Here is a 9,189-nt window from a genome sequence, read left to right as displayed (position 1 = left end):
CAGTGAGAAGGCGGCCACCCGCACAAGAAGAGAGCGCTCACCAGAGCCCAACGCTGCTGGCACCCTGATCTTGGACTCCATGCCTCCAGAACTGTGAGAAATAAGTTCATATTGTTTAAGCTAGCCAGACTGCGGTGTTCCGTTACAGCAGCCCCAGATGAAACACCTTCCCTTCCGATTTATTTCTTTCGTGAGCTATGCATGCCAGGTGTACAAAACTAAATAAATTCAAACACTACGGCGGTGTGTAAGGTTTAAGTAAAAGTTTACTTTTCTCCCTCCAGAAGTAACCCCTTTGAGGTATCCATTTGAAAGCTTGGGTTTTATTCTACTAGACCCGTGCTTTCTTTTTTAAAAAAAATTTTTTTTACGTTTATTTTTTCATTTTGAGAGAGAGAGAACAGCAGAGGGGCAGAGAGGGAGAGGAAGAGAGAGAAGCCCAAGCAGGCTCCACGCTGTCGGCACAGAGCCTGACATGGGGCTCAGACTCACAAACTGTGAGGTCATGACGTGGGCCGAAACCAAGAGTTGGACGCTTAACCAGCTGAGCCACCCAGGTGCCCCTAGACCTGTGCCGTCTAATGAGGCAGCCATTTGCCACTTGTGGCTATTCAAATTTACTTAATTACAATTAACTACAACTAAACATTCAATTCCTCAGTCACACATACCGGCTATGTTTCGGGTGTTCAGGAGCCATGACTAGCTGCAACCGTGTTGGACAGAATAGACAGCATTTCCATCATCACAGAATGTGCTATCGAATGGCACTGTTTTCGATGAATTCTATTCATATACAAATGTGTGTGTGTGTTATATATACGTGCATGCACACACACATACACATATCTGTGCAGTTGGCATAATATTGTACATACTCTTCTGCAATTTGTTTTTTCCACCTAACAGAGAAACTGTTAATTTGGTGTGATCCACACACAGCATCATGCCAGGAAAATTTTAAAACAGGGTGCATAATCAAACATAGAGTTTTAGTGCATTAAAAATCTTTTAATTTCAGATTTTAGAGGTAATCGCAACACATCCTAATGCTTGTTCCAATTTTAACTAAACAAGTTAATTTTGGAAATCATCCACTCAGCCTTGGGTATGTAAAGAAAGAAGGTTCAGGAGCTGTAGTTTGAGCTTAATCTACCGTGTAGATTGACATACACACCTGCGTGCACATGCACACACACACACACACACACACACACACACACACTTCCTGTTAGTTCTGTTTTGTAACAGGGATTGTAACCTTCTCCTGTTTAGTATGCTCACTATTCAGTAGACCAGCACTGTCCAAAATGGTAGCCACTAGGCACATGTGGTTATTTAAATTGAAATTAAACATTTAGTTCCTCAGTTGTATTAGCCACATTTCAAATGTCCATTAACCACGTGTGGATGGTGGATAGCGTGGATCTGGAACGTTGTCATTTCACGGAAGGTTCTGTTGGGCAGCTCTGTACTAGAAACTTTCTTCAAGGGGTGCCTGGGTGGCTCAGTCAGTTAAGCGTCTGACTTCACCTCAGGTCATGATCTCGCGGTCCGTGAGTTCGAGCCCCGCGTCGGGCTCTGTGCTGACAGCTCAGAGCCCGGAGCCTGTTTCGGATTCTGTGTCTCCCTCTCTCTGACCCTCCCCTGTTCATGCTCTGTCTCTCCCTGTCTCAAAAATAAATAAAAAGGTTAAAAAAAATTAAAAAAAAAAAGGAAACTTTCTTCAAGTCCATTTCTCATTTAAATGCAGTGATTTTTCCACAGGTAGAGGGTGGGGGGCTCTGTCCAGGAGGATGTCTGAGAATTTGTGGAAGTGACTGGAGAGCTCGCACTTCCATGCCCTTCCCGGTCAAGATTCTCATCCTCCCCTTTGAAGACGCATGTCCTCCTACTATCTTTGAGAATTAGTGTTCCGTAGTAAGTTAATTGTGGGAAAGAATATTGGTACTGATAGCATTGCAAGGTTAGAATATTATTTTGATAATTGGCAACGCTTATATGCTATTAAACTGCATCTATACATACAGTAGGTGTCACTGCTCAACTTGCAATAGAAAGTGTTTAGTAACAAACTGTTTAGTTACTGTGGGTGCTGACAACGTATTATGTTTAAACTTTTTAAATTGAGAAAAGAATAGACTATTGGAAATGCACCCTTTGGTGGAAAAGGAAATATGTAATCTGGACAGATTCATAGGAAACAGGAAGAATAGTTCCCTGTGGGAATGGAGATGGTGTAAGAGGGAGACAGGTATGATAGAATGACTTTTTTGCTCTCTGCCCTTTCTTTATGTACCTTGTGACTATGTGCTTATGGTAATACAAAAATTAATAAATAAAATGAAGAAAAAAACCAAAATACATCCTTAAAATGTGCGGGATACAGAATAGATGGTTTAGGAGGTAAGGGTCACTTAGGACAGAAGGAATTACATAGATTTATAGGAGCATAGGGCTGGTCTGAAGTTTCACGTGACCATCAGATGAAACCTCGTGAGGCCTCCTGGCATGCCAGGACCCGGGCTAGGCAGACCATTTCTCACAGGCTGGTTATTTTGCAGTAATTAAAGCTGTTTGCAACTGTTTTATTACGTATAACTTAATACATTTTAGGAGAAAAAATACTCATAGTACTGAACTATTTTTTTTTCCACGCAGCCTTTCTTAATTCTCATGGAACACGGCTTAGGAAATGCTGATTTAAACTCTTGGAAATAATTATCCCAGAAAGATGAGGTTGAAAAGAAGTTGTTCCAGGTCTGGGGCACCCTGCTTCATTTACAGTCTTTCAGGAAGATGAATACTGGTGTTAATTGAGTTTAATTTGAATAGGGACATACCACAGATTATTCAGCACACGGCGCCCACATAAAAGTCACACACACACTGAACACGGACTTGGTCATCGAGGCTGCCCGGTGTCCTCCCCCATCCTTTGCTTACAGCCACTGTCAGGGACCAAGAGGTGGGACAGTCCAACAATGTGGGGCATGGGCACAAGGGACAAACCTCCTTTCCTCCACCATCACGTCTCCATATTTCAGCTTCCAGGTGACTGTGACATCAAAAATGGAGTGCCCAGATAGTCAAAACCAAGTGTTAGGTTTTGAAAACAGAATCCTGTAGTTCAGCAGAATTGATCTTCTTCTATGAAAGCGAGTGGCTGGGATTTGTGCTTTTTCAGGAAAGCAAACTAAGGGAAAACTAGTTAAGGAAAAATTATGCCCTAAACTACAAGCGTTACAAAGGAAATCTTGTTTGGGGCACCTGGGTGGCTCAGTCGGTTGAGCGTCTGATTTCCGCTCGGGTCATGATCTCACGGTCTGTGAGTTCGAGCCCCGCGTCTGGCTCTGTACTGACAGCTCGGATCCTGGAGCCTGCTTCAGATTCTGTGTCTCCCTCTCTCTCTCCCCTCCCCCACTCATGCTCTGTCTCTCTGTCAAAAATAAATAAACGTTAAAAAAAATTTAAAAAAAAAAACCCAAAAAACCAAAGGAAATCTTGTTTGTGGTGGGAGTTTGAGGCAATCACTTCCCAAAGGCAAGGATAATTTTCAAAATACTGAATGACCGGCACAGCACAGGAGTTCACACATTCAGAATAGATGCCAGCCTTGCACAACTGGTGTGGCCGTACCAGTGTGTACAGGCTGAGTGTCATTCCTGCCGGACAACAAAGCCATTCAAGACGAGAAGTGAGCCATTACTGGGTTTTGCGGCCAAGCCTGCGGGTTGTCCCCTCAGTGTCCATAACACCCATCTTTATAGAGTCACTAGTTGATATTGGGGTGCTTGGCTGCTTTATGGCCATATGACTAAATTCTGGTTAGTGGGAGGCATATTATCATGTGGTCTTTTCTAGAACCTTCCTTAAGGGACAGTATGTGTTCCCCCCTCTGCCCTCTCTTTACTTATGCCTTTCCCATTCCGCTTCCTAGAATGTGGATGCCGCCATCTTGAGCCACGGAGTTGACGTCACTGTGGTGGAGCAGTAAAATAAGTAGAGGGCCACACTCGCCTGAGAAAGAAAGAAACTTCCCCTGTTTAGGTCACAACGACTTTGGGCTTGAAGACACCCTCAGCCAAACCTAATTCTAACTATTGTGGGTCCCTAATCTCCTAGGCAAATTCAGTTTTATTTAAACTCTTAACACTCCTGTGAACTTGGTATTCTTGTTCCTTGGTAAGGGATTAGGAGACGGAGGTTGAATAAAAATGAAGCAACTTGCCCACGTATCAGAGCCAGCATTTGAATCCACGTCTGATCTTTCTGACTTCAGATCGCCAGGAGCTTAATCCTTGCTTTAGTAATTAACGTGGAACATAAAGGGCATGTGGCACATGGTTTTGTAACATTCATGCTTTGGCAGAGCCCCAATTTTGTGGATTTTTTTCAAAAAGACGTTGGGTTTTTCAGAGAAATTCATTTGTGGCTTTTTGAAAGTGACAAACATGTTAACTGTTTCTCAGTCAATAATACTTATCAGAAAAGCGTTTTTTCTTAATTTCAAAGAAAGCCGTGTTGTTCCTCTCATTTCCAGTGTTTGCTTCATTGTCATTTGCTAATTAGGACATTTCTATGAAAAGAGGATATTTCGAAGAGAAACTGTGTGATTCAGTTTCTTCAGTTCTATCTACACCGAAGGAAATTTCAAGAAAATTTGGGATTTTTTTTTTTTTAGAATTCTCCTCACTGTGCAGCAACTGCAGAACATTCCCCACCCCCATTTCTATTACGTGATAATGTAGAAATTAGGATGTTAGTGGGATGAAGGTTATGAATTTTTCGGATTGTCACACGGGGGCAGCCTCCACAGCCAGCCTTTCTGCACAATTTAGACAGGAGAACAGAGACGCGAGGTGGCTGTGTGCCATGCGCGGGGCGAGGGTGGAGTGGGCAGGCTGGCAGCCGATGCCCGGAGCGCAGGGGCGAACCAGCAGGTCTGGGGAGGCTGGTAAAGCAGGTGCGGTGCAAACAATGAGTTGGCAGCAGAACCTGCAGTAGGTGGGGGACCTTGACCTGCTGCCGGGGCCCCCGGTGGTGCCCTGGGCGAGGCTTCAAGTCCATTCATTTTTACGGTCTCACAGTGGACACTTAATTGGTCAGAACAGCAGTGTCTTGAGTGTATTCCTGGGAACCCTGTACCTGCAGGATTTGCCGTGTAAAAAAGAATTCTGGGAAAACGCCGTGTTCTAATACCTCTCTTGGAAGTTCACAGCATGCTTTTAGCATTTTAAAAGTCTAAGGTGAGAAATCTATTCTACTTGATTTAACCCAGTTTCTGAAACTTCCTTGAAAATAGAAATTGTACTTTTTTTTTTTTTTAAATACAGTATCCTGTGGAGACTGCTTCATGATTCTTTCAGTAAGCGGTTAGCAGTGGCCTTGGAAGTGGCTGCTTGGGCGGGTTGAATTCCTGAGAAAATGTAGGATTTGCATCTAACCACATGGGACTTTTCTTGGCATCCTCTTTGCTCTTACTTGCTGGTCCATATTCTCGAAAGCGTCGTGCATCTCTGCTGGTATCGAGTTCATGGCAGCAAAACTCTAATGCTTGAAAGGCCCGTTTAGGTCATGTAATCGTGCCTCTTCATTTGCTGCCTCAGAAGAGGTTAAGTCATTTGCCAGAGTCCGGAACAGCTAGTAAGTGAGCATGGGGCCAGGGTCTCTTCATGTGCCATTACTTGGTTCCTAGTGGAAATGACTGGACTTAGTTCCTTACTTTCAAGCCTTTTTTTTAGTGCTTCCTCCTGATGGGGATGGATAAGAGCAAAAGAACTGACGTTTGATGCCTGTCAAGGTTTGGCATTGGAATAAAAATGAGCAGAAGAGGGAGTGCCTGGGGAGGCACGGATGCTGCTCAGTAAAAGAAGTGTCACAGAGGAAACCCAAAAACCCGGATCAGGACTGCTGTGACTGATCATTTTATTTGTGTGGCTAAGAACGACTTACACCAAGCTCTGTCTGCAAGAGAATGCGGAAAGTGGATTACTTCTGGGTGGCCCCTAAGCGAGAACAAATGAACAGCTGAACAGACAGCGCTGCAGCTGTCGCCATACTTTACAGATCGGCAGCGCCTTGAGCCCATCGGGCGCTGCTCATTAACCGCCATGTTTCTCATGGCGTGAAGGGTTTGGAAAGAATGATTTTTGAAATTTCTCTTGCTAAGGCCAAGAGGATTGACATCATTAGGGCCCACATTATGATTTTGCTTTAATTTAGATTTTCTTTCTTTCATGGTGAACTTATTAGACCCTTATTCATTAATTGCTATATGAAATTGGATTCTTTTATTATACAAGAGGTTCTTTTTTGTTTTATTTATTGTCATAATTTCACCTGTCACAAATTTTTGTGGCATTAATTTTGAGTGTTCTCTTTTTTTTAAATGTTTATTTTGAGAGAGAGAGAGCGAGCGAGCATACACTCGTGCACATGTAAGGGAAGGGCAGAGAGGGAGGAAGAGAGAGAACCTCAAGCAGGCTCCATGCTGTCAGCACAGAGCCCAATGCAGGGCTCGATCTCAAACCTTTCGTGAGATCGTGACCAGAGCCGAAATCAAGAGTTAGACGCTTAACCAATGGAACCACCCAGGCGCCCCAATTTTGAGTATTATGTTTTTATGAACCACTGTCTACAGTCTTAAGTTTTAGAGAAAAATAATAAAGCCACAGTATTTTCTCCTGTTTGAACTGGAGTAATTCTTCTGTCAGAAGGGAGAAGGTTAATGAAAGATCATTTTGATTGAGTAGGCCTGACAACTCTTGCTTGAACTTTGTTACTTAACTGCTCCTCTGTCTTTGAATTGCTCTGATTATTATTAGGTTCTTTTTTATTCTTGTGGACATCTGCCTTACGACGAGTTTGGCCTGTGTTCTTGGTTTTGTCCTACAGCCCTATTCAGGGAGAGAGGTCGGAAACCCTACTGCATATGTATATTCTATACATTGTGGTTTTTAAAAAAATTTTTTTAGTGTTTATTTTTTGAGAGAGAGAGACAGAATTCGAGTAGGGGAGGGGTAGAGAGAGAGGGAGACACAGAATCTGAAGCAGGCTCCAGGCTCCAAGCTGTCGGCACAGAGCCCCACGTAGGGCTCAAACCTACGAACTGTGAGATCATGACCTCAGCCAAAGTTGGATGTTTGACTGAGACACCCAGGACCCCCTGTATATTCTATACATTCTGACTTAATTTTATAACAAGGCTGGCAGGTGGGTATCTTTCACCTCCCTTTTACAGATAAAGTAACAGATTCAGAGACTGGAGATTCTGAATGATTTTAGAGACCAAATGAGTTGCCAGGGCCATGACAAAACAAGTAATAGCCGACTCTCTGTCAGTAGTGGCCCCTCAAGTGGGAGAAGGGGGCAGGATGATACCTGATGGAACAAGGTTCATGTTCCTCACTGCTATGCAGAAAATCTCTTCATCTCCCAAATCTAGCCTACACCTGAAATAGGGTGGATGGGGGCGCCTGGGTGGCGCAGTCGGTTAAGCGTCCGACTTCAGCCAGGTCACGATCTCACGGTCCGTGAGTTCGAGCCCCGCGTCAGGCTCTGGGCTGACGGCTCAGAGCCTGGAGCCTGTTTCCGATTCTGTGTCTCCCTCTCTCTCTGCCCCTCCCCCGTTCATGCTCTGTCTCTCTCTGTCCCAAAAATAAATAAACATTGAAATAGGGTGGATGGTAGGGACAGGAAGGTTGCCTGCTTGTCTTGCGCACACCTGTTTCCTTTATCCTCTTGCCTGGAAATGTTACCAAACTTCACAGGGGTTTCCCATGACAGCTGGTTAATTGTAATGTTAATGGAAGCCTTTTAATGTAATAGCACTCATTGAGTCTATATAGGGAAATCAAATGATATTCAGACTCTGCAAGTACTTGCCAGGTCTCAATAAATACTTGTTGAAGTATCAAGTGGTGGCCTTTGAAATCGGAAGATACGGGTATCTGTGGGAATGCCGTCTCCTATACCAGGCACAGCCGGCATGCATCTACCTGAAGAGCTCCTGAGGCTGGGGTTGGATTGAGGCAGCATGGCTGGAGTAGTACCTAATGATCCCTAATCAAAAAGTGGGGGAAGCAAAGTCACACAGTAAAAGCTGGGTTGAGTGTAAAGTTGGAAGGAAAAAATTCCACATGGATCAGAATCAGTAGGAATCGGAATTAAGAATAAATTCCAATGCGAGAAGCTGTGGTGGGTGAGTAACGCGGGTCTGAAGGTGTGTAGATGGGTTTAATGTGAGCAGACCGTCCATCTAGGTGTATCCCCTAGAGAAACTTTGGAACACGTACCTGAAGAGACAAGTTCAGGAAGACCCCATCCTTTAGCTTTTATTGATGCAGACATAAGTATAAAAATGTGAAGATATCCATGGGATGGGTAAATACTAAAAAGTTAGGATAGTGGTTTGAGCTGAGCCCTCCATTTGTTGTTGTTGTTGTTGTTGTTAATGCATAATTTAATTGTCCTAAGCATCTAGAATCCTGTACTCGGCAGATATGTGTTTTGTGTGTGTGTTTGTTCTCTTAGCTGATGAGGCTGATAGAAACGCAGAGTAGGAAGGAGTCAGAGAGAACATCAGGTGTCTCCTTTTGTAGATGATGAAGCAGAGATGCAGGGATGAACATTCCAGGTTGCTAGTGGTAGGACTGGGAATAAGAGCCAGGCTTTTCTGACTGCTATCCAGGCCCCTCTGCACCACACCATACATGATCTCTTAATGAAGGCTCTTTTCTGTAAACCCATGTCCTGGTATCATGCCCCTAACCCTTTGTAGTCCTCCATTAGAGCACGTTTGTGGACTCTGGTGTTTTAAGGTGTAAGTTTCTAAATTATAGCAACTTGCATAGCTCACCAAGCCCTGAGTGCGTTTTTCTTCTGTGAAAATGTCTTAGGGTCTATCCACATTTCATTTTTTCCTCCAAGATGTTTTATATTTTTTTAATTAGAAACAAACAACTTTTTAATAAAAAAATCTTATAAGCCCCAACTTTACATGGATTATTTGTCCTAAAAAAGCTTTGTAGGACAAATTCTTAAAAGTTGTCAATAATTAAATAATTTCAACAGGAAAAATCTTAGGGATTCTCAGCCCTCAAGCTGACATTCATTTGTAGTAACACAACATTAAGTTCAGTTAGAAATTGACATAATTGCTTCAAGGAGTAGCATAGTTACCACAAC

The sequence above is a fragment of the Prionailurus viverrinus genome, chromosome A2 (assembly GCF_022837055.1).
Source record: "Prionailurus viverrinus isolate Anna chromosome A2, UM_Priviv_1.0, whole genome shotgun sequence".
NCBI classification, from domain to species: Eukaryota; Metazoa; Chordata; class Mammalia; order Carnivora; family Felidae; genus Prionailurus; species Prionailurus viverrinus.
Note: the sequence above shows the minus strand (reverse complement) of the source record.